At 40.5% G+C, this 26,127-nt stretch overlaps 1 protein-coding gene across 1 annotated transcript in view; it reads left to right on the forward strand.

The window, feature by feature from the left end:
• TAFA4 (TAFA chemokine like family member 4) overlaps positions 1 to 26,127 on the forward strand; it is a gene marked incomplete at both ends in the record, with an annotated part of 117,660 nt that overhangs the window by 26,615 nt on the left and 64,918 nt on the right. The window lies entirely within an intron of this gene.

A 26,127-nucleotide genomic window follows, 5' to 3' on the forward strand; every position in this document is an offset into this window, starting at 1 on the left:
TCCCAAGCTCACTAGTTTGGTTAGTCACTTCTCTTCATGTGTCAGATCCCTCTTCATGTTATCTGGTATGAAATAGTCACCGCCCCTTAACTGGCTCTTCCTGATACCTCTTTCTGTCTTGGCACCAATATTTAGGAGTCATCATTTCTTCTGGTCTTTCTCATCAGATGCTAAGACTTAAGTGGGATTCTCAGGCCACATGCACTGTAATCACTGGGAAGTTCTTACAACACATATCAGGGCACCTATCAGGCATACCCGATCAACCTCTGAGCCTCTAATCTGAGCCCAGGAATCTGAATTTCAAGACATTCTACTGGTCAATATGAGGCACACTGAAGTTTGCTCCCCCTTCTCCTGTATGTGCAACCTTAGCTGTTTTCCCCATTTATGCTGCCACCTTCCCAAGGGTCCAATGGATCTCTTTCTCCCTCTGGTTGTTTTCATGCTGGCTTTGCTTGCTTTGGTTCTTTCCTACCATATTGGTGATATTGGTGCTTTTTGACACCAGATTGTCTAATTTCTAGCCTATCTCCAGGTGTTTAGTATAAATGAGTTGCTTTTATTTGAAGGTGTAAGTGCCCTTAGCAGATCAGATGGAATTTGAAGAGGAGGGCATAGATTCTGGTGTTGAACAGCGAAAAAGCAATTTTGCAGCCCAGTAGTAAATGACATGAAGTGATCCACAGACCCTCTTGAAAAACTGAAGAATGGGGAGGGCGTGCAATTAGATGAACCTGTTGAGGGCTGCTGAACCTGAATAAACGGTCTATAGTGGATCCTTTGGGAGAGAAGAGAGTGTGAGGCATGTGAATGCAAGCTGGGGCTTTGTGAAAGAACTGGTGTGCTAGTTACTTAATGCTGCATGAGAAATGACTCCCAAACTAGTGACTTAACGCTATTAGATGTCATGATTATAGATTAGGAATTTGGCAAACCGGCTCGGATCTAATTCTCCATATGAACTGCGTTGCTTGGTGGTTTCAGCTGACATCTGGGGTAACCCACTGAATCCAAGGTGACTTCCTCACATTTATGCCACTTTGGTGTACACTGGGAGGCTGAGCTCAACCGGGTCCCTCTGCAGTAAGGCCTTTCCAAAATAGCAGCTCAGAGTCAAGATCCAACTTTGCAAAAGCCAATAGTGGAAGCTGCCAATCTCTGAAGGCCCTTTCTGCCATATTCTGTCACTCAGAGCTGTCACAGGGACATTCATAGTCTATGGGAGGGGACACAGACCCATCTCTCCCTCAGAGGAGTGGTCATCTTTAACCCACCACAATGAGTTACCACCACTGTTTGGGTTAATCTGTTGGCCAGAAAGATTTTAAAAGGTCTGAGAAGAAGGAAATACAGATTTTTAAGCAGAAGATCTTGTATTAAATTAGCCAAAGAAAGGTACATCATGGAAAAAGGATATGTATTATTCATCAGCAGGAATTTTCATTGCTCCATTTCCCTGGAAGGATAACTTCTTGGAAGGAGAACTTTTAGAGGCGTGTTTAAATTTTTCTTCCTGTTTTTTTTTCTTTTCTTTTTTATGTTGACACTGTTCTTGATAAACTGTTCCAGTGAATGAAGTTGATTTTTGTTGGGTGAGTCAGTGAAGAGGAAGGGTGACAGTCAGCACTTCCCAAGTACAACATCCTATGCATGTTCCTATCTTGGAGAAAGTGGGGGAAAACTGGGACCTGGGACTCACAGGGTCTGTTGTACGCAAGGTTCATTTCCTCCGGAGGTGGCAAGAGGAATTATTGCTAGAGCCACTTATACCAGATGTGAGAAATGTTAAAAGGCAATAGGTCTGTTAAGGGGGTGGGGAAATAATGCAATTTTGCCTGTCTGTTTTTACCTTTAACCCAAGTTCATGGTGCCAAGGTCATTGCCACTAAGGTCAGTTCATCAAGCATGGTCCCTGGAAAGACTGAACCATAGGACAAAGTGCTGTCGAAAGTTTCTGCCTTGTAGACTTAAGATAGCACTTCCAGGCCTCCCCGGTGGCGCAGCGGTTGGGCGCTGGGCTACGAAGCTGCCCGCGGCCTCTGCAGTGCCGGTTCGATCCCCGGCTGATCCCTGGCTGATCCCTGGCTGCTCCCCGGCCACGGGAGGAGGGTCCCACATGGCGCGCAGACCTCTCCTGCCGCCCGCTGCTCCCCTCAGCAGTGTACTTCGCTCCTTCTGCCTGCTCTGCTCCCCGCTCTGGCTCTGGTGAATCCTCTCACCCTCCCCTGCTTCTGACTGTATCCAGTGCTTGTATAAATGAATGAATAAATGAATGAATGAATGAATGAATAAATAAATAAATCTTTAAAAAAAAAAGATAGCACTTCCTAGGGAGCAGGTGAATAGGTTACAGGAAATGCCAGTTGCAATTTTAAGTGGAAACAGTTACTTTCATTTGCTGATACATAATGGTCTGAGATAAGAAAGATGACATTGTCTAATTAATTTTTCTCTTATTACCCAATGTCCAGGTTTGGAGTCTTATGCAGGGTTGGGTCTTATAAATTGCCAGACCGGTTAGTTTTGCATTTTTTCATATAAATATGGAGAAGGTAGGTGTCACAGGTGTTGCCAGGTGATACAGTGTAGCAGTCCGTGGCACAAGCCCTGGAGCAAGTCTTCATGGGTTCACATCTTGATTTGCCCATATGGATAGCTGTGAAACTGATTAGGTAATCTCTGTGCCTCAGTTTCCAAAACTATGAAATGGAACTAATAATAATATCCACCTTTTAGTATAATTGTGAAGATAACTTATATTATTGTACATAATATTGGCATCTTTTTATGATGTAAACACTGCAAATGTGGTAAATAGTAGCAGAAATTGTATTTCTCCTTTCTAGAGCCTTTTCCAGCATTAGTTCTTGAATGAAGTAGGGACTTAAAAAATCCGTGATGATGGAATTCACATGTGTTTCACTTAACCTTTGGAGGACAAGTTCAAAGCAGGAACTTCATGCAAAGGTAGTAAATGTTTCCAAAACATGCTGTATACCTGGGAAATAAGTGTGGGTTTTATAGCCAAAATGCTTTCAGACCTTAAGGTGCTCAAATCGACTAATTTGGAACTGGTGGCCTTTGAGCTCTGTTCCGCTCAACCCCCTCCAGTAAATCCACTGGAGGTGACAGTTCATGAATTGTGTGCGATGATAGTCATACCTTATGATTTAACTGGAGGGGGTCTGGTGGCCTTGTGCTGTCAGGGAAGAAAGACAAGAAAAATGTCCAGACGACTGTGTAACCAGGTGTGTGTGTGATAGTCTTAAAATCACCTTTCATTTAAACTTGTAAAGGAAGGGTGAAGCCTTGGGTTGGTGTTAAGAGTTTGCACTGGTTACAGTGTTACTCCCTTGACAACACAGATGGCCAGTGTGAGACAGGGCAGGTCCAGGATTAGAAAGAAACTACACTTACTTCAGTATTTTAGGAAATATTAGTAACAGAAGCAAGACTAGCAGTTGTTGGGCAGTCTAACCATAATCTGGCTATAAGCCTGGCATAGTGTTTGGCAGGCAAGGTGTACCAGGGAAAGTCCAGGAAAGCTTACTCAGGAGAAAGAGTGTTTGCTGCTGGACCAACCATGGAATTATAATTTCCCTTTTGGGAAAAGGAAAAGGCTCCAGTTTCCCTTCTCATTCCCCCACTGAGTATGTCATCAGCCTGCTTCTATGGCTGGAATTTGAAAGAAGCAATTTAAGAGTTTTAATTTTAATTTATATTTTTTTGTGATTTAAATTCTTAATTTTTTTCTTACATTGTTGTAGTCCCCATAGTTCTCCCACCACCATATCATCCAAGAGCCATCACCATCTTCCCTTGTGTTCTTCCCTCCTGTTTTGACTCCTTCCTCCTTCTCCTTTGCTGTCTGCCTCAGATCTATGGTCAGCTGGCCAGTTTTGGCTTTTTCTAGACCTTTTGTTCGGGTTCTATATATTCCTCTTTGCTGCTTCCTTTCATTTTCAGAGGCATGTGTGTAGTATGTGTTTCTTAGAGGGACTATTGACCTAGTTTTTCAAATGACATTTCTCAAACCAGTATGTGGCAAGACTGGTATCTGCCCAGGGGTGGGTTACTGATGTGTCCTTATTTGCCATGGGGCCTTCTGTCTCACAACCTCCATCTTTTTTTTTTTCCCATAAAGATTTGTTTATTTATACAAGCACTGGGGTACAGGCCAGAGGCGTAGGAGGGTGAGAGAATTCACCAGAGATAGAGCAGGGAGCAAAGCAGGCAGAAGGACCAAAATACACTACTGAGGGAAGCAGCAGGCAAGTCAGGAGAGGTCTGCTGCGCCATGTGGGAATCTCCCTGGCCCGCTGGAATGGAACCAGCGCTGCAGAGGCTGCGGTCAGCCTCACAGTACTATGCTCAACTCACTGCGCCACCGGGGAGGCCCACAACCTCCATCTTTTTTTGGAGATCTTAGTGTCTTTGGGGAAAGTGTCTATCACAGCTTAAAAGCAAAAGAAGGTAAGAAGGAAAGTCTGAGAAGGCTACATGAGAGCTTTTTGTCTGTACATTAAATTTGTGGCCAGTGCTTTGTTTTCCTGCCAGGCCCAGCGGGATCTCCCCCAACCTTTTTCCCTTCTCAGCCCAGAGCCTCTATCAAGGTAGCAGATGGCTTGTCCAATCTCTGAAACATCTACCCAGCTTACCAAGTTGCTATTTTTAGATTTTCTCCCTTTCACTGTACCCCCAAAAACATGGTGCCTCCTTTGCTATAAAATTCTGCAGCAAGGATTGATTAATCTCAAAGTGAACACTTCAAATGCATTGATGTGAGGTTGGAAAGTGGAGCTGCGGGCCATAAGTCAGGGGAAGGAGGAATTAGAACAGTTTTTTTTTTATTATTTTTTTATTTCATACATTTTTTACATCATTTTTCGAATGATTTTTTTTTTCAAGAGGCAAGGGAACATTTCTCAATATGAAAAGGTTGTGAAACGCATCTGGGTATTAATGAAGATTAAGTTGTTGCTGACTTTTCCTGGATCTGTCTGAAGCAGTCACATGTAGTAAAACTTTCACCACCTGCCTTGAACTTTCAATTTTTGTGGCTGAAGCCCATTACAATGTGACTTATTTTTGTTTGCTCATTTTGGAAATTGTTTCCAGCGTTGTCAAATGGCATTGACAGCATGCCATTCCCTGTGATGATAGTTTCACTTGGGCAAATCTTTCTGTATCTGAAAGAGGAGGACTCATTTCCCCTATCTCACTCAGGTCTCTGCTTAAATATCCCTGCCTTTGCAACTCTAGTAAAAGTCATCTTCTGCTGTCACTTTTTAGTCTCTTGTTATTTTTCTTCATCGACATTCATTGCTATCTTTGTTTTCCCATACTTATGTGCTCATCCTAAGTTCCAGAATATGATCTCCATTAGGACGGGGATTTTTGTCTGTTTTTTTCAAGGCTGTATCCCTATGACCTAGAATAGGCCTCTGTAAACTACAACCAATAGACCATTTCTGGCTTGTAGCCTGTTTTTGTACCGCCAAAGAATCAAAAATGACTTTTACATTTTGAAAGGACTAAAGAAGGATCTACAAACACATGGGGAAAATTGATACTATTTTTTTCATAGAAAAGGCTTACAAAGATAAAAATGTATCACGACATATACAATATGGATGTGCTAAAATCTACAAGAGTTATAAAGAAACCAAAGAAGATCTACATAAATGTAAATGTCATGTTCATGAAATGGAAGCGTCAATAAAGCAAATTGGTCAATTCTCCTGAAATTGATCTGTATGTGTAAAAGAATTCCAGGCAAAAACCCAGCATATTATTGTAAACAGGCACAATATACCATTAATCTTGTATGGCAAGGTAAAACAAGTTAAATAAAGTGCTAGGAAATGGAAAAAAAAATGCCTACAGGGCTATTAATATGAGATCTAGTATGTGATCTACAAAATCTAAAATATGAACTCTCTGGCCCTTGAGAAAAAGCATTTGCCAACCTCTCACCTACAACAATGCCTTGCTATTGAGTGGGTCCTCAACAAGTACATTTGACTGTTTAACAGCATGGGTTAGGGGTGCTGCTGACCCCATGCAGTTAAAAAAATCTGTGTATAATTTTTGACTCTCCAAAAACTTAACTACAGTTGCCCCTACAGTTGTACCCACAGGGGGTTGGTTTCAGGACTTCCCACAGATACCCAAATTCACACATATTTAAGTTCGTTATAGTGGGCCCTGCCTTCCCAAGCATTCTGCATCCATTGATTCAACTACCAATCTGTGAATGTGAAACTCAGGGAGAGAAGAAAATCTCCTGATAAATAGACCCACACATTTCAAACACATGTTTCTTAAGAGTCAATTGTATTTATCAAATGAATGAATATTGTTTGGGTCACTCAATTTTGGACTCTTGATCTATGTAGAATGTGTCATCAACATCTGGTGTTCAGTAAACTTTCTTGAATAAAGCCATGAAGACTCTGGCTACTGAAATAATAATTGCAGCAAAACATTTTTTTTTTTTTGTAGTTCAGTTATAGAGGATGAGAGCAGGAGCTGGCAATTTTTTTTTCTCACGGGGTCAGATGGTAGAAGTTTAGGCTTTGTGGCCCTGTAGCCTCTGCTACAACTGTTCAACTCTACTGATGTAGAGAAAAAAAAAAAAAAAAAAAAAAAAAGCCTCTAGCACTTGTACCTAAATGAATAGGTATGACCGTGTCTCCATAAATCTTTACAAAAACAGGCACCAGTTGGATTTGGTCCGAGGGCCAGATTTTGTCCATCTCTGAGTTAGAGAATCAGCAGTTATTTCCATTGGTCTTCAGAATAACTGAGGTCTTTCCATTTCATAGGTCATTTCCTAGGTGCTTTCTTTTACTCATTTGCATCCGGGTATAATATGTAAAGTTAAAGATCTTAGAGGCCGAGAAACAGACTTGCTCAGGAACACACAACTACCAGGTTCAGAGTCACCACTTGAACCCTGACCTCTGGACTTCAATCTGAATGTGTTTTCTACTATATAAGTGAGTTTCCTGATCCAGTCATCTATTTTTGGTAATAAAGTAAAAATCAAAATCAACAAGCAACTATAAACCAGGGACACACTACAGGGGGTAGAGAAGGGAGTAGGATCAAAGCGAGGGTGGTGGGAATTGTATGGGGACCATAACCAAGATGAAAATGCATATATTGTGCAAAAATAAAAAATGATGGAAGAAATATATAAAATAAAAAAAAGAAAAAAATTTAAAAAAATGTGAGTTTCCTATTGGAAATATATCTTGCTTTGGAAATAACTTTCCTTTTGAAGGACTACAAGAGTAATTCCATGAGGGCAGGACTTTTTGTTTTCTACTCTGTGTATCTCACAGCCTAGGAGAGAGCTAGGACTGCTCAGTAAAATTTTATTGAATGGCTACTTAATGATTCCCCACCTGCAATATTAGTGTTTTTATAGGAAGAGATTTCAGAGGTAAAGGACTATAACTAATGATACAGTTAGTGATCCTCAGCTCCTCAGTGTAAGCCCTTTCACCCCAATTTTTCCATAAAGGGGCTCCTTCATATTCAGCAGTTCACTTATAGCTAATAAGTGCCATTTTCAGGAAACTAAGTGTTGACCCCATGGCTTCATATATTACCCCCAGTTAATTTTGAGTCTTGATTCCTTTCTCAGCTTTGGGAATAAAGATGACTTTTGGCAAGTTGTCCTGGTGATTAGAGGAATCCAGGTTTATTCCCAGGACACAGAGCTCAGGCAAAACCTCTATTCTCTTGTGGGGAGTTCATGCCAAACAAAATCATTAGTCACTTCTCACACTACCAGTCAGAAGCAAAAGGGTGGGGTAGGGGTGGGAGTAACACACCCCTTCCTTCTCTCTTCCCTGTAGTTTCTCATTTTAGAACACTTAATATGATAAAAAATATTCACATCTCTTGCTGGAGTGGGTTTTCTGGTAATAATATTAAATATCATTAGAAAACACATTGTAATTTGTATGTGATTCTTCTGACACAAAGGGAAGGACAATTTGGTAGGTGTGGTTAAAGCCTCAGAAATCACTCAAAGAGGGTTGTGTGAAGAAGACAAATAAATTCCTGAAATGGAATTTACTGAAGTGAAAATGCCGCTGAGCGAATGAGAGACTGGCTCTTGATACTGAGGAGGAGAGAGGGGAGACAGCTGCTAAAGCTACAGAGACTGACTTGAGAGGTCATATAGATTTATTTATCATTTCTAAGCCTTCCTGCCCCCAGTGACCTAATTTTGCTACTTGCAAGTCAACTTTATACCACTGTAAGACCGGCACATGACATGTGGATTATGTAGTGAATTTGCTTACAAAAATTTTCTTTCTGTGCTGCACTTGAGCAGTTAACTAGTTTACTGTGGATTGAAATTGTGACTTTACAACTTGGGGGTTCATGTTTTCCAATGATATTTATTATTATCATGCCTTCTAGAAGCCAGCTAGTGAGGAAGAAATACATTTGTGTCTATCGCGCACCTTTATCTCATTAATTCATTCAACAAATTTTTGAATATTGACTGCATCAAGTACTTTTTTTCATTCTGGGGAGATACTTTGCCCTCAAGCCACTTTGAATGGAGTGACTGGAAACAGGCAATGAACAAAAGAAAAAAGTCTGTGTCAGGCGTTGGTAGATCCTAAGGAGGAAAAGAACACAGAGGTGAGGGAGTGCGGGCTCAGGATGGGTGGGGGTGTGCAGCAGTTAGCTATTTCGAAATCAGGGAACACTTGATAGGAGGTGCCATTTGGATAAAGATCTCAGGATAACTGGCAGGTAATCCAGGCAGAAGAATGGAATGCAAAGGCCAGAGGGGAGGAGGGAAAGGAGTAGGTGGTAAGACTAGAGAATTGAGTACAATGAATATTGGACCTCCCACCCCTGGTTGAGGGTGTAGATACTTGAGCTTCCTAGGCTTAATGAAGACTTTGGCTTCTGCCTTGAGCAAGTTGCAAGGTCTTGAAGGATTTTGAGCAGGAAGAGACGATATCAGACTTAAGCTTTAAGAATCACGTGGATCTGTGTGTTTAGGAAGGTGAGAACAGAAGCAGGCAAGTCAGTTAGGAGGCTATGGAATTAATCATGGCTGATATGAGAGTGGCTTGGATAAGGGTTGTAGCAGTAGACATGGTAAGAAATGAGTAGACTAAAAATGTTGTGAAATAGAGCCAAGAGTTTTGCTGACAGATGGGATGTAGATTCTAAGAGAGCGGTCAAGGATAATGCCAGTATTTTTGGCTCAAAGAACCAAAAGAAAAGGGATGATATTTCTGAGATGAGGAATTGTATGGGAGGAACAGGTCCATGTGGGGTAGAAGTAGAAATTAGAAGCTTGATTTAGGGTATATACATGTGGGGTGGAAGTAGAAATTAGAAGCTTGATTTAGGGTATGTTGAATTGAAATATTTATTAGCTACTCCAATTAAGATGTCAGAAAGGCACCTGGAAATATGATGGTCACCATCCAGTAGATAGATTTGGAAGATAAAAATGACAGTGTCCGTTACTTGGATTGTATGGGCACAATAAATAACATTCTTTTCCAGGTGTCTGAATTCAGGGCCAACTGATAAATAAAATAGAAGTTATACTGGTAGAGTTGAAATTTCAACTTATTGTAGATAATGGCAAGACTAGAGAATGTGGCTTTGAATTAATGGTAAAAGGGACGTGTTTATACTTTACTCTTAAATATGATGGTCTTATCCACCAGGCATGGCTGAGATGATGTTTTGATGTTTTGCTCCTACAGCAGGAATGGGTCTCATACCGCATGGAGCTGAGCTGAGCAGATCAGAATGTCAGCTTCTGTTTGGTGAAAGAAAGAGCTTCAAATGCTTGCTTCCTTTTACCTAAATTTGTGATTCAGCCAATTGCCCGGGTCATTTCTCTTCCTCTAGAAAGGCATTCGTGAGGCTTGGGGGAGAAACTACGGTGAGTGTTAACTGTAGCAATGGAGTATATTGAGTCAGGAATACATGTCTCCCCCACCCACATGTTAGGTGCTTACACTAATTGTTGCATATAATATTCACATTTTTATCACCATTTTATGGATGAGGTAACTCAAGCTTATAGATGCCACTTTACCTAAGATCAGATAGCTTAGAATGGGGAGACTTTCATGTGACTTTGACTCTAGGCTTTGTGTGTGTGTCTGTGTGTGTGTTTGTGTTTATTGAAGAAATGTTAGTTTAAAGGACTGTATTTTAGGGGTATAGCTTCACAGCTGTACAAATCTATGTATCCCACCATACCTACCACCTAAACCCTTATAATCCTCCACTGTAATCTGCTGGGCAGCTTCCCCCACTTGTTCCCACCTCCAGTCCCTCTTCTGGTAGTCTCCATTCTGTAGTCAGACTTCAAGGGTTTATTTTGGTTTTGTTGTGCCTGTTCCTTTGCTTTGGAATTGCAGGTTACAATATAATGGCCTAGGGTGTTAGTCTTGGATGCTGTGTTTCCTATTATTATATTGGCTGAAACCTTGTCACCAATTAGGATGAGTAGAGCTTCAAGAGCCAGTAATGGGTGCTGGTCCAAAGTCTCAGCCTACAGGATGAGGGCCAGAGATGAGAGGGGCTGAGGCTTTTGCTGTGACAGCCAAGGACATGAGCCTTAGTGCTGTGGCCACTTGAGCTGAGACAGGGATCTTCAGTCACCATCAGGTTGAGAGAGGTGAAGGCTGGCTCCATTGGTGGACCTCTCCCAGATATCTCAAGTTGTGCATGACCCTTCAGCTATCACCTAATTCTGGTCTTAGCAGATTTTGCTGGCAGTGCCTTTCCCCTGAGGCTCATGCATGGATAGAGTGGACAGAGTGCTGTGGGCTAAAGCCATAGGCAGATCACAAGAAATTGAAAATTGTGTAGTAGACTGGTCAGGTGCCTGCCAAGTCCAGATGGGGCAAGGACTGTTAATTCTTGTGAATGCCAGGCTAGCCACGAGCAGCTCCAAATGCTGTCAGCTCAGTGCCCACTCACTAACCCATGATTTCTTGGGGGACTCATGTCGTTGCCCCACAGTTGTAGGATAGGAGACATTGTTAGCCCTGGCGTCCAGTTCTTGTGACCACCAAGCTAACCTCTGGCCACAGGTGAGTCAGCTCCATGCCTACCCATAGTCAGTGTTCTTGATGCTAGGTGGCATTCTCCCATCTGCAGTGGGCAGGAGCCATGGTAGCCCTGAGGGTCTGTGCAGGGGAACCATGGGACTCTCGCAGTGCCAGGAACTATTGTTCCTGGCATAACTGTTTCTCAGCCTCTCCCACCCTTTCCAAAAATCTGTCTCACCTGCTTGTGGAGATACCCATTGTCATGTCCTCACTCCTCTTCCAAGTGCAGTTGCTGCCTGTTTGGTGCTGGTCTAGTGTGTTCACAGAGGAAGCGATGACTCTGGGCTGATAGTAGCCTGCCAGCTTTGCGCAGCCTCTCCCTGCTGCTATATTTTGTAAAGCAATGAATTTTGTATTTTTTAAACTATAAACATGAAAGTATTTTTTGTTACAGTTCATGGGGAGCTAAGAGTGGATATCAGTTCAGGGAAACTTTTGTTTGAAGTCATAAAAGACTTAAGGAAAACAGCTCTTTCTATCAAATTAAATATTTACATGCAATTAAAAAAACAAACTGTGATCTGTTCATTTTTTATTGAACTTTTTTAAGGAAAACGCAATATTTTCACTCTTTATTTCCAAGTGCTTGGATGCAAAATAATCTTTACACTGGAACTTTTGGGGAGGCTCCTTAAGCAGACATGGTACCACAAATTTGGGTGCTGTGTTTTGTAAATGCGGATTTGACTCATGGAAAATTCTAGGCTCTGTCTGTACATCTTCAGTTTTATGCACTATCTTATGGCCTTGTGAAAACCAGGTAACAGCACTTAAAATGGATTTTTCCCTCATATCTTATTGTTGCTAGTATTACTCATAGGAAGAAGATTGGTGTGGAAGAGAATTGAGAAGGAATGTGAGTTTTAGACTTTGTATTATTATACTGTGCTTTCTCTTTTCACTTCTATCCCCACGTAGTGCTCCCCTACTGTGATCCTACCCTCAAATTCAGATGAGCACTTATACATGCTCACTTACATTTTTAAATTTATTTTTGCAGAACACCCTTCTGAATTAGCCTTCTTATCGTTCCTTTTATGGATGAGGAAACTTGACATAATCAAGTATTCATAGTTTCACAGAGCTGGCTATTTAAACCTACGCCTTCAATTCCAGGTCCATTCTTCTTTTCTTATCTAACTTCTTTTCAGCCCACATAAAGATCTTCTGTGAGCAATACCATGATTTCTAGCCTGTTTGTTCATTTCTGCCCAACAGCCCGCCCTTGCCCTTCAAAGTCTCTTCATTTACCAGAGCTCTCTGTAGAATTCTCTGGCTGTTCGAAGATCTTTCTGGTTTGATTTATTCCCTTATTAAAAACCACTGTGTGATTTTGATCTCTAGCCCAGTCACTGACACTGTCCCTCCCTGTTTAAGAGTCATGCTTGCTCTGGATGGTTTCTCCTTGTTCCCTTAGGTTGCAAAATGAGAGCAGGGGTGGACATCTCTCTGTCTTCAGTAGACTCCAAGATAAAATCTTTGCAGAGGAGGATAGGAAATATCTTCTTGTCTCTCTGAGTCGTTCTTAGACCAGTGGAATAATCAAATCAGTGTGAGACAGATTTGTAGGAGGAAAAAAAGCAAAACTAATGTTAAATGTTTAACATTAGTGTTAATTAGAATAATCTACATAGTTGCAGGTTCTAAAGCCAGAGGGGTAAATATCCTGAGCTAAGAACTCAGAGAGGGCCTGGGACTTCAGGGAGAGTGGAGGCGGACTCACATGTCAAGGTGAGGGTGACTCACGATGAAGACCAGGCGCTCTGTAATTAGATGTTGCCCTGTCATATGTTTGGGTTTCTCTGATAGATAAGTTCTAGTAAAAACCCTCATTCATTCATCTAGGATGAATTTTCCCAATTTTCATTCACCTAGGTAGTTAAGGGACTGATCAAAGTTTCTTATGAGTTCGCAAGCCTCTACTAGACTGAGCCTGAAACAATCAACATACCCCAAAGTGACACATTTTGAAAGGTCTATTCTTAATATCTTGGGGAGCCTTATCTGCTGCCTTCACAAAGGTAAGAGTTCATGGAATTGACTCAAGATGCCCTTTGGAAGGCTTACAGGTATGTTAGACTTTTCTTAAAGAGCTTTTGTTTTCATTCTTAAGAACTTTGCAGACCAGGTTTATTGAAGTATAAAGATGGTATGAAGATGCTTCTCCCCTACACTGAAGTAGGGGAGAACCCTTATTACCCTTATTACAATAATCTTATTACAATAAGTTAATACAGGATAAACAAAAATAATTTCAGGGGCTTTTCAGGGAAGATGCTGGGAAGTGGCCCCAGGCCGCAGAAAAACCTTGGAAGAAAGCATTAAACTTTACATCCAAGAATATATGAGAATCTAGAGAGTATAGAACAGCAGATATAGAGGGCAGAAGATAAGGAAATACTGGACCAGGAATATGAAGACTCTGATATGTAGTGGGCCTGCCAAAGTAGCTGTTACTGGTCTGGTGACTAAGAGGACTGAATTATGTTTCCATTCATCGTTGGCTAGGTGACCATAAATCGTTGGCTTATGTGAATGTAAATCCTCGAAATTCTTATCTGTTACACTGAAGATGCTATATTAAAACTTATTAGATTGTTTTGCCGTGTAAAGCATGGTTGGAAATATGGCTAGTGCGGTAGGCAGAATAATGATTCCCCAAGGAGAATGACATGCAAATCTTTGCAAACAGTGAATGTGTTATCTTATGTGGCAGAAGACACCTTGCAGATGTTATTAAAGATCTTGAGATGGAGAGATTGTCCTGGATTATTCAGGTGGGCCCAATGTAATTGCAAGACTTCTTACAGGCCACAGAGGAGGGAGGAGAGTCAGAATCAAAGTAGGACATGGGATGACAAAGCAGAAGTTGAAGTGATGTGATTGTTGGCTTTGAAGATGCAAGGGGCCGTAAGCCAAGCAATATAGGCAGCTCAGAGAAACTGGAAAAGGCAAGGAAATGAATGAATCCTCCTTTAACATCATTAAAACCATTTTGGATTTTTAACATCCAGAATAGAGGGATGTTTGTATTGTTTTAACACATCAAATTTGTGGTGCTTTGTTAGACAGTCATAGGAAACAACCACAGCGAGAATTCAAAAATGATCATTGTTGATATTGTTAGTTTTTTAATAATTTGGAGCAATTCCTCTGTCTCTTTAAGCTTTAGCTTCCTTATGATACCAAATATCATTGCTACACCATGATACTGGGTTTTTTTTTTCTGATACTTGAACCCCTTTGGAGGTTGTTATGTAGCGCCTATGGCGTATTCTCATAATGATGTTTTTAATTCATAAAAAAAATCTTAAAAGAAACCCATTACATTTAAATAACAGTTACCAAATATTTAAAAAACAAATGTGTGGCATAGTGATATTTAGTGACACATTAAAAAAGATCTGTGACTTATTAACTACCATAATTTTGAAGAAATAATGAACATAAGTGGTATTTCAGAACACCTGTGCCAACTGAAATGGGGAAATGCTTGTGATTTTTTTTGGTGATAAAAATCACAATGCATTTCATAACCTGTGTTCATGATTGAAGGAAAAGCTAGATTTCAGTTCAAGTTCAGTGGAAGAAAGATGTAACTGTTTTCCCCATTCAAGTTCATTAACAGGGCCTCCCTGGTGGCGCAGCGGTTGAGCGCTGGCTTGCGAAGCTGCCCGCGGCCTCTGCAGCGCCGGTTCGATTCCCGGCTGCTCCCCGGCCACCGGAGGAGGGTCCCACATGGCGCGCAGACCTCTCCTGCCGCCCGCTGCTCCCCTCAGCAGTGTACTTCGGTCCTTCTGCCTGCTCTGCTCCCCGCTCTGGCTCTGGTGAATTCTCTCACCCTCCCGCGCTTCTGACTGTAACCAGTGCATGTATAAACAAAAACAAACGAACAAGCAAATAAATAAATAAATAAAAAACATGCCTCTATTTAAAAAAAAAAAAAATCAAGTTCATTAACAGAGCGCCTCCTTATCCCCTTCCCCAATCATTCCTGCAGCCTGAATGCTGCTCATTGACAACTCAGCTATGAATTCTTAGGGGGAGTATTTTGGAAAGGCCAGAAGGAAGTATGGTGAAACCTCAGTATTTAATACTTGTATTCAGAGTCCGTGTGTATGCTCTATAAGCCCACGGGGCCTGGAGGGCAGTGGGTCTGTTTGGATGAGGAAGTGACTGCTCTGCTTCATTTGGGAAAAGCAAGGCCAGTCTCGCAAAACAGTTTATTTAGACCTCATGGTTTGGAACATTATTTGTAAGGAATTATTTGCAAGCCTTCAGGAGAGAGGAGCTAACAAATGAGCAAATTTAGAGCAGGACAGGGTGGTGAGATTGGAATTAATTCTAGATTAGCAAAGCATTGAAATAGAACAAAAGGAATGAATCATGGTGTAAATTTTTCAGGGAAATTGCCTTTTGGATGTAATTTTGGGTAAATAACAGTGGTTCGGAAAATTTCCTGACTAAAAGTGAGAAAGAAGGGCCACTCACAGACTAGTACACCTCTGTACTTCAATCAGAGCAGCACATTCGAGAAAATATTAAATAGCTGATTGGGTGAGAGTCTGGCTTTGCACATAGTAGGCATGCAAGTGTTTGTTAAATTGGTTTGACTCAATAACATTTTACACCCTAATCACTGTTTGGATTACATTTAGAAACAATCAGTATTGCTTTTCATTGGCCAATTTAGAAAACAGCTATGGTAATCACAAGTTAACAAGTACCTTTTCAAAGCCGTCTGTACCTGCCATAGAAAAAAGGGATTTTAATAAATTTTTATTTTGTTAAACATGAAGCTCAATAAGATTGCAGAATTAATACCAGTAGAGCTTTTCTACAGGCAGCTTCCATTGCAGATTTACCGGAGAAGCACTTGCAAATATCTTTGTAAGTGATAGATTTGACAGCAATATCTTTAAAAAGAAGACAGAGAGCTGTTAGGTACTTATCCTGGTTTTAATATGTCAATATTTTCTCATTTTTCTTTTGGATAAAAAGTTCCATATGGGTGAAACACATGAAGGAAATATAGTTGTTAGGAATGTGCATTTCTGACTTCACTCTTCAGCAGTAAGGTTTAAAATTCAGGGTAGATGTTAAGTCTCAGCACTGTGAAGCTATTGGCATCCACTGCAGCTGACCCACATGCAGCCAGAGAGCTGACCCACATGGCACAGCAGACCTCTCCTGTCTCCCCACCGCTCCCCTCAGTAGTGCCTTTCAGTAGATCTGCCTGTTCTGCTCCCCACTCTGTCTCTGGTGAATCCCCTCACCTCCCCACATCTCTGGCTGACACCCCAACTCTTGTATGCATAAATAAATAAATCTTTAAAAAAAAAGAATGAAACTTATAAAAATAAAATTCAGGGTAGCGGTGGCCTCCTTAGGCTGGCAAGGGCAGTGGAAGAGAAGTACTCACAAAATTCATACTGCACAGCCTTATTTTCTCCTGGGAAAAAATCAAACAGGATTTTGTTCATGGTTCATAAATCCACAATTATAATTTCTTATTGTTGCTTTGATCTGTGTTTATTTCCTCAGTGTCATCTCTAATACCTCTGAGTTTGCACTTATATTAACAACACGGTAGAGTTTGGCCGTGGTTCAAATGTTGTTGATTTTTGGCCATGTTTTGAAGCCTCAGAGAATGTATGGATGACACTATAGAATTTCAAAAAGATTTTCATTTGTAAATATTGACTGTTGTAACAGCCAAACTGTTTTTTAGTGAGTAAAATAATTTGCAGAATTGATTTCCATAATACTAACCAAGTCTGTAGGTATCTGCATTGTTAGCTACATGGGCACCATGACCTGGTATGCTATAAAGGGTTTATAATTTCCATGGCTCACCAACTTTGAAATGAAATTTTTCACATTTTGTTTAATTGTGGCGGCTTGACTTCATTTCTAATTTTGCACAGAAAATGAGACTTTAATAATATTTCATATCTCAGTTTTTCAAATTTGTGTATTTCAAAACTACAACAAAGAACAACCAAGTGATACTGGCAACAAATCATGTATCAAGACAAATAACTCTGAGTCCCACGCTGTTATAGTGAATTTTAAATTCATTTATTTTCTTGTACTGAAATTTCATTTCCTTGGTAAACTAAATTCAGAAGTTCATAATTCAAAAGGGACATTATTAGTTCTAATTCATACTAGTCAACTGTGCTTTCAGGGTTTTGCATTGTGCTATAAAATGTTCAAATCCATTGTGATCCTTAAATAAGAGCAGATAATCTATACTGGCTTATTGGTGACTGTGGAACTTGTACTGTACCCTAGGTATGTGAGATATTCCTAGGACGTGATCACTAGCTATGTATGCAAATTGATCAAATTATTATAGATTTTAATATGTGTAGTCCCTCTTCTTTCTGCCTTATCGACATAATATTTGGTGATACAGTTTGTTTTAGGCAATTAAAATGTTTCTGGGGTTTGGGTTTTGGGGTTCCTTGGTTACTGACTATGGACAGGAAAGAGTTCCAGGCAAGGCAAAGTTCATTTAGAGACTATGCGCGGGAAGAGATCTGGATTGGCAGAGTCTGCAGAAGAACAGCTGCCAGGAATGGTGGGGGATACCTGGTCTAAATGGGGTACAGAGTCTGCTTACTCTGTGCCTTTCTGGGGCTTGCCATGTCGGGACTGTCGGGGTGTTGGTTTATCATTATGGGCAGGAGTTTCTAATTCACGCCTCCCTTCTGTTTCCCAGGCAACCCTGAGAGCAGGTTGGGGTAGGGGGTCTGACCTCCCCCCTCTAGGTGCTTTTTGCTCCCCACTCACTTAATTGACTTCCATGTAGGTTGGGGTGCAGGACTGCATTTTACCCCCTGGGCATTTCTTAGCTCTCTTTCCAGGCTTTTTTGGCTCTGGCAAGTATTTCCTGGGGTCCTAGATATGGCTGTCAGTTAATTTTCTTTAGGCCTTGCTCTCTCTCCAAAGCAAACATTTGAGTCTTCGGGGGTTCCCATGTTCTATTTTTCCTCTGTGATGATGAGCAGTAATATTCCAGATAAAGGCAGATAAATTCCTGAATTTGTGTCCTAGAATGAAGAGAACTTGGAGCCAGAAGCATTGTTGATATGCAGGGGACTTTAATCAGAAGTAAACCCCTGAGACCTTGGGACTTTGTTATCATAGCGTAGCTTACCCTGTTCTGGCTGCTCTGCTACACTTAATTGCTCCCTCTAGGTTTTTAGAGACAAAATGGTCACTTGCAGCTCATGCATATGGGGTTTGTATAGAACCATATGGGAAAATGTAGCATTTAGAATTGAAGGTGTAAATAGGCTTTATGATAGGGAAATAAGAGAGGTCAAAGGTGTGAAGATGGGATTCAGAACTGTTTCTGACCTACTTAGGGACAAAAGTACTTTGGGTGGTTCATTCAGAAAGCTTGAGTAGACAATAAATTATTTGGGGAGGGTAGGTTGCGAATTATGCATTGTGAACACTTTAAGGCAAGTTGGTGCTTTGGAAAGCTCTTAAATATGGCAAGATATTAGTAGCGCTGCATTGTGATGATTGTTAAATCAGCAGGATGAATAGAGGGGTCATGAGACTGGGAAGGAGAGTTGTTTCCAGTGGCCTGAGCGGGGAGGCTGAGGACCCAGGTCCTGCTGGAAGCTGTCAATGGAAGGGCCAATAGGGGCTTGATCTTGGTGTGAAAGTTCTGCTGCTTCTCTGTATTCCTCCTCCTCTATTCTCCCAAGTTTCCTAAACCCTTTCTTTCTACAACAGTGGTTTTCAACTTCATCTGATGCAACCCTATTCTTTCTAGTAACTATTTTGCAGCACCTACCTTACAGTTCTAAGCCAAAATTCACAAGTAATATAATCTGCTTATACACATAATTGAAAAAAAAAAAACCCTCCAGTATGATGCCTTGTTCTATTACAAAGAAGACACAAAAGAGTAAGAAATGATGTGCAATTAAGTATGTAAATGCTCAGGTGTGACAACACTGGAGAAGATAATTACATTCTCTGATTCTTAACTGTAGAATCTCTGAGAATGCAGAGGCTTCAGATGCAAATCAGCAGAGATGTCTTCAGCTGGAGAACTTCTGACAGAACAGCCTTGTGTGAGTGATGGGTCTACCTTAAGTGGAGAGCAGCTGTTGGTAAAGCTCCAAATTAAACAAAGAACTCCTCTCCAGATTTATGTGGTAGTGCAGGCCTACCTTTCTAGGCAAAGTAGAGTCAGGCCCAAAGTCCTGAGAATTATAAACAACTTTTCACCAATGTGAATGTCTTCTGGGGATAAAAATTCACATAGACCTCAAAACAGCTCTTCACTGTGCTGGACTCAGGAGCTATCAAAGATATCAAGGATCATGGTTCACTCAATTTTGTGATGATCTGAAATGTCTCCTATGTTGCCAGAATGTCCACCTGTGCCGTAGTCTGGCCCAGAGTTGGCCATCATTTGTTCTGCTGGCTGTTTGTGGTGTAATATAGCATCAGTTTGCATTTGCCTTAAGATCACATTCTTCTCTCCAGAGAGACAGACATTGTGACCATCATGAACTAGTTTCAGCTGCCAGTGCTAACTCACTGCTTTTATCTCTTGGCAGTCCCTAGTGCAAGTTCTAAGGGCTAAAAGAAAATAAATCCAACTTGGTGGTTGTTGCTTTTAAATTCCAGGCTGGACATAGTCACTAACCTGTCTGTGGATTAGTGACCCTAAGCCAATCAGCTGTAACAATGAAGGGGCAAGGCCAGGGAGAATTGAACACAAGCAGAGAGAGCAGGCTAGCAGGCATCGTGATTGACATCTGCATGCTGAGATTTTCTTGTTCATCACTAAAGTGGTAGTGGATTTAGCACGGGGACTTCTGCTACCAGTACTGAGAATAGTTTTTCAGTAAATAACTGTTGAATAAATATTGGTGACATTTGTATGTCATTGCTGTCTTATATGTTCCTGGCCAAGTCCTAGATGTTAAAGTTTTATTACGAAGGTTTAACAGAATATACAGTACATGGTGTAGATTATGACATAAGAGGCACCATAAATGACTAGGGTTTATTTGTTCTTCCTTAAATTAAGTGTCACTTGAGTGAACACATTTTTTTGTTTTTTTTCTTTGGACAATTTTCAGAGCAAACTGTTATAATGTGTGGAGACTAGAAGGGTGTCTTCTACCAGCTGGTGGATTTGAGAAAAACTATTTTTCTCCTTACCAAATACCGTGTCACACACTTCAGTGAAAGTGTTTTCCTCTATGCCCTGATCACCAGGCATCAACTTTAAGATAAAATATTTTTTATGTTACTGGCATGTTGCTTTTCTGCAGTTCTAAATGTTACCTAGTGCTTAAAGTCACCCAAATTCAAGACACTGTGTGCTCAGTTTTCCATAATTTTAATAATTCTATAATCACTGTTTTCTAATAATTATGTAACATTTTATATGTAATAATACCTTTTCTGTAATGACTTGTCTAGAGACCATGTTCTTAGAAGTCTTTAAAGTATAGATTGTTAGAACCAGGGTACAGGCCAGATACGCGGTAGGGTGAGAGGATTCACTGGAGACAGTGTGGGGAACAGAACAGGCAGGCTGACAAAATACACTGCTGAGGGGAGTAGCGGGCAAGACAGGAGTGGTCTGCTGTGCTATGTGGGATTCTCACTTGCCAGCGGGGATCAAACCCATGCTGCAGAGGCTGCGGATAGCTTCGCAGTGTGGCGCTGTGCAACTGCCTGTGCCACCAGGGAGGCCCAGATTGTTAGTTTTCTTACAGGGGTGAATTGAATTTATGTTTCTTGGAGTGTGAGTTAGACCTTGTTTTCTACTCATGGTTTAATAATACATAAAATGTTTGAAACAAAAAATAAGAAGTAAAGAACTTTAAAGGCTCTGAATTTCTTGAGGGCAGGATTCTGATCGTATTTGTTGAGGTTTGAGAATTACAATGAGTCAAATCCCACTTTCTTCCCATTTACGGAAAAATGACAGAGGAGGCAGATCAAAATCAAAATGTCAGCTTTACTTCTGGTAAAACTGCATTAGAGAGTGAATCTCAGACCTCCAAAATGAGGAGTTCTTGCAATTTTCCTCCCCAACCTGTAATTCCTCAGTGGGACTCATACATGCAAAATAGAGAGGTCACCAGTGTCCCACAGGAGCCACCATGGGCGATCACAGCTTCATCAAACCCTTTGAATGAAGGGAGGCCACATCAACAAGGCGATTGAGAATAAATCACCTTTGCCCAGGATGAAATTATGGACCAGGGATGTCAGGCTCTTATCATTTCACCAATCAACTCTCTTCCTATTTGGAGGAATGAGAAAAGGCAGGAGTTTCAGACTAATTCTGTGGAAACACACAAGAGGAGTATTAGTCTCTCTGAATTAGTCATCCTTCTACTAGTTATCTCTCATACAATGTAATAGGTATTAATAAGGAGAAGGCTAGATCTCACATGAATTTATTTATTGAAGTCTGTTAACTACAAGATATCTTGACTAGCTGCAGTCATTGCAAAATGAGCTCTCTTTGGAATTCAGCAATGCAGGGAATTTTCAGAAAAGATATTTTTGAATGGCATTTCAGGTACTCAGGTGCACAGGAACCAGGAAAAAAGTCACAGTACCTAGAAAAGGGTAGAAAGTTATACTTAAGCTAAAGTAAACCATCCCATTAGATTTGCCCCTTGCATTTTATAGCTCTTCATCTTAATAGTAAGCTTGGATTTTCTCAGCAAGTGTCCAAAGACAGAAGCATGTGAATTTCCATTTGAAATTCTATATTGATGAAAGTGTGGTAATTGTAAGAAAGGCTAACTTCCTTGCCATGTGACTTTTTAAAAATGGGGTTGCTATGTGAATTACTACTGCATTGAAAGCTGGGTGTTATCTCAGATGTTCTATGATGCTTAGAAATCTTTCTGTATGGGGAAGAATTTTTATTCTTCTATATGTGTCAGACAGTTCTATATACTCTATGTTGTTCAACACTGTTGTGTTTTGGCTGCTGTTCAGTGCAGAGTTACTCGTAGGGCATACATATTTATGATAACTTCAGGCCATCTGCTACTCAACTACTATCAGAATGAAGAATAATTTTCATCTTAAACAAAGCCATACTCATCACACCAAAGCACTTAAAATGTATTTATTTTCTAGTAAACTAGATTTTGTTGTTCTAAGCTCACATTGAATTATTACTTGCTGCTTTTTTTTTTAAGAATTATCCTGCCATCCCCCCTAAAAAATAAAAATCAGCATGCTGCCTTTTATTTCTGGGCCAATGTTCAGGGCTCTAAATATGACAAAGATTCATTTTGACCTTCTGATTTAGCATGTAAATTAGGATACTTGAAGCAGAAGGCTCCATATTTTCTTCCAGTTCATGTGTAATGCCAACAGATTGGTATGAATCAAAATGGAACACTTTGAAGCAGATACCATTTATAAAATGTCAATTAGAGTAGACAAAACTGCGTATAAAAGTTCGCTAACTGGAGATATCAATTAGAATAATTTCCACTACTCCTTAATGCCACTATTATCATTTTGCATGAGACTAAAAATATAATATAACCTCTGTCCTTTTAGTTTGAAAAACCTAGCGAACTTAGGCATGCAACAATATTCCTTAATTGCATTTACCTGTAAAAAAACAAAAAAATAAAACTCGGTAGATCCCAGTGGCTGGTTTGAACCTTATATCTATAAATTTATAGATTTCTGGACTGTGGGAAAAATTACATGGAATTTTATGTAAAGACTGTGGATGATTAAGGGACAAGCTTAAAATATAAATTATAGGTTTTTCTTACTACCTAGGAATAGGCTTTCCTAATTATCTAGATCACTGTGTGGCAAGAATGGCCCTTTAACTAATTGTGACTCTATGACTTTTTGCAGGGCCCATGAATTGGTAATATTCTTTACATTTTTAAATGGTCACATTTATTATGTAGGTACTGATAGAATAGCCTTGATTCTGCCACATGACCCTCAAAGCCTGACAAGTTTACTGCTTGGTCTTTTAAGTAAAGTCTGCCAACCTCTGATCTAGATTATGGTGGTAAGACTTTGCTTAATTGAATTGCCATGATAGATTTGTAGTGAGTGAAAAATGCGTTTCTGGGTCACATTCAGTTTCTGGTTAACAGATAATGTGTAGTAAGCAAAGCACCACCACAATTTTTGAGCGGAGAAGCTTTAAAACTAAGAATATTCTTAATCCTAGATTTTCACATAAGCCACTGAATAGCCAACAGTGGAAAAGAGATTTAAGTTCTAAACCTGTACCTGCATATTATCCCCTTACCCCACCAAAGACTGCAGCAAAATTACAGGGATTCCTGAACTCATTCATAGCTACAAAGTGGCGGTCAAGCAGAAATAGACAGACTTTAAAAGGTTGCAGCAGTAAAAGAGTAATTCTTTTTAATATTTTGGCCAAGAAGGACATGCATGTGAATTTCTCTTAGAAATTTACAGTGCCAATGACAGTACATGAAAATAATGTTTATTAAATCTCTGCTTTTTTTTTTAAGATTTATTTATGCATACAAGTGCTGGGGCACAGGCTAGAGGTGTTGGGGGCAGTGAGAGGATTCACCATAGACAGTGTGGGGAACAGAACAGGCAGAAATACACTGCTGAGGGGAGCAGTGGGCGAGGAAGGAGAGGTCTGCTGCGCCATGTGGGTTGCTCCCTGGACGGCCGAGGATCACACTTGTGCTGCAGAGGCTGTGGACCCCTTGCGCCACAAGGGAGACCCCTAAATCTTCGATCTTCATAAAAATACAACTTATGATCCCAGCATCGTGGGTCACCTTTCCTGCAACTTAAATGAGAACAGGTCTGGCTGTGAAAGGGTCTTATGCAAGTGTTTGTACCCATCTGTGGTGGCTCCTTCATCCCTGGCAGCTATGGTCATTTGACCCTTGAAAACCCAAGTAGCTTTGCAACTGTGGAAGGAATGGGTAGCATTTGGTTACTTCCCTTGGATGCTGGCCACATGCTCTCAACTTTGGTGGCAAAGCTGATGTCAGATCACTTTGATCTCAGCCTTACCCTCTCCTTAATCTTATTTTCAATTCCATGTCTCATTAATGATGATTCCAACTCATTTCTTCACATGCCTCAGCTCTTATTAAATTTGTGGATAATTGACTTGGCAGAAGAACATGCTTATCTTTCTCCCTGTTATGTTTTGACAAGCTATCAAACACACCTTAATGAAATTCTTCAAAAGCCGCCTCCCCATTTTAGTGCTAGGCCCTGGGGAGCTGAAAAGCAAGTGTTGAGCAAACCTGTCAGAGGTGAGTGTGACCGAGAAGGCAGAGAACTTTCTCCTACTTTCTGAGTTTGGGCAGTTGACTCACTGCTTGGTGGCTCAGTCTTTTCATATAAGGACAACTGAAGGACTGATAAGATACAGTCCATATATCTATCTGTTTGAAAAGTTTGATTCTGTGACACTGGGATAGATTCTAGAAGTGTCTGTAAGAACTCTGACTTTATATATAAATTGTTTTAATTTCATTCAGGTCTTCAGGAATAGCACTTTATTCTGTATTAGTTTCCTATACTGATATAACAAATTGCCATAAACTTAATTGCTTAAACAACCCAAATCTATCATTTTACTGTTCTGGAAGTAAGTAGTCCTAAAATCAAGCTGTTGGCATGGTGGGGTCCTTTTATTTTTTTATTTTCTTGAGTTTTTATTTTTTCCATCTTTTTATGTAATGTATTTTTTACATCATTTTTCATTTTTGTACAATGTATGCATTTTCATCTTGGTTATAGTCCCTGTGAAATTCCCACCACCTAGTCACCTGTGTGCCATCGCCATGGTCCCCTGTGCTCTTCCCACCCCTGTTTTAATCCTACTCCCTTCTCCCCACCGCAGTATATCTCTGGTTTATAGTTGCCTGTTGATTTTGATTTTTACTTTATTATAATTAGTTTTTTTTCCTGATCCTTTATTTGGATCCTCTACGTTCTTGCTCTAAGTGAGACCATCCGGTATTTTTCCTTTTCTTTCTGGCTTATTTCACTGAGCATGATCCCTACAGCTCCAGGTGAGAATCCACTTTATTTTTGCCCCTTCCATCTTCTGGAGGTGCCCCTTTCCTTGGCATATGCATCACTTTGCCTTTTGTCCGTCTGTTTTCTTTATCACATTGCCTTCTTTCTTATTCTGAACCTCCTAATGCCTCCTGATGAGGATACTGGGTTCATCAGAATAATCTACAATAGTCTTCCCATTTCAAGATCCTTCATTTAATGAGACTTGCAGAGTCTCTTTTCTAGGTCAGGTAACATATTCAAAGGTTCCAAAAATGGGCCTCCCCGGTGGCGCAGCAGTTGAGCACTGGGTTGTGAAGCTGCCCGCCGCCTCTGCGGCGCCGGTTCGATCCCTGCCTGCTCTCCTGCCACCGGAGGAGGGTCTCACATGGCGCACAGACCTCTCCTGCTGCCCGCTGCTCCACTCAGCAGTGTATTTTGGTCCTTCTGCCTGCTCTGGCTCTGGTGAATTCTCTCACCCTCCCGCGCTTCTGACTGTACCCAGTGCTTGTATAAACAAAACAAACAAACAAATAAATAAATAAAAATAAAACATGCCTCTATAAAAAAAAAAAAAAAAGTTCCAAAAATTAGAATGTGTAGATGTCGGAGCCTGGTTGGAGGAAGAAGGTGACTTTATTCTGTCGACCATGTATTTCTAACGTGTCTCATTAAAAAAGCCTGCTAGTTCCCTGTTGCTTAGAAAATGGTGTTTTCAAGGTGTATCTTGAAACAAACAAGGACAGCAATAAAAGTATCAGATAGCAATATTCTTTTTACCCTGATTACCTGGAAGTTCAGTGACATATTTTAATAACAATAACCATGTTAAAATATTAAATGTGCCTATTTTTTACTTTCCTTTGCCCTATTTTATTTTATATAACTTAATATTTCTAGTTTTGTTTCTCTAAACAAGGTAGTTTAGGGCCTTCCTGGTGGCGCA

Source organism: Talpa europaea (assembly GCF_964194135.1).
Source record: "Talpa europaea genome assembly, chromosome: 11".
NCBI lineage: Eukaryota > Metazoa > Chordata > Mammalia > Eulipotyphla > Talpidae > Talpa > Talpa europaea.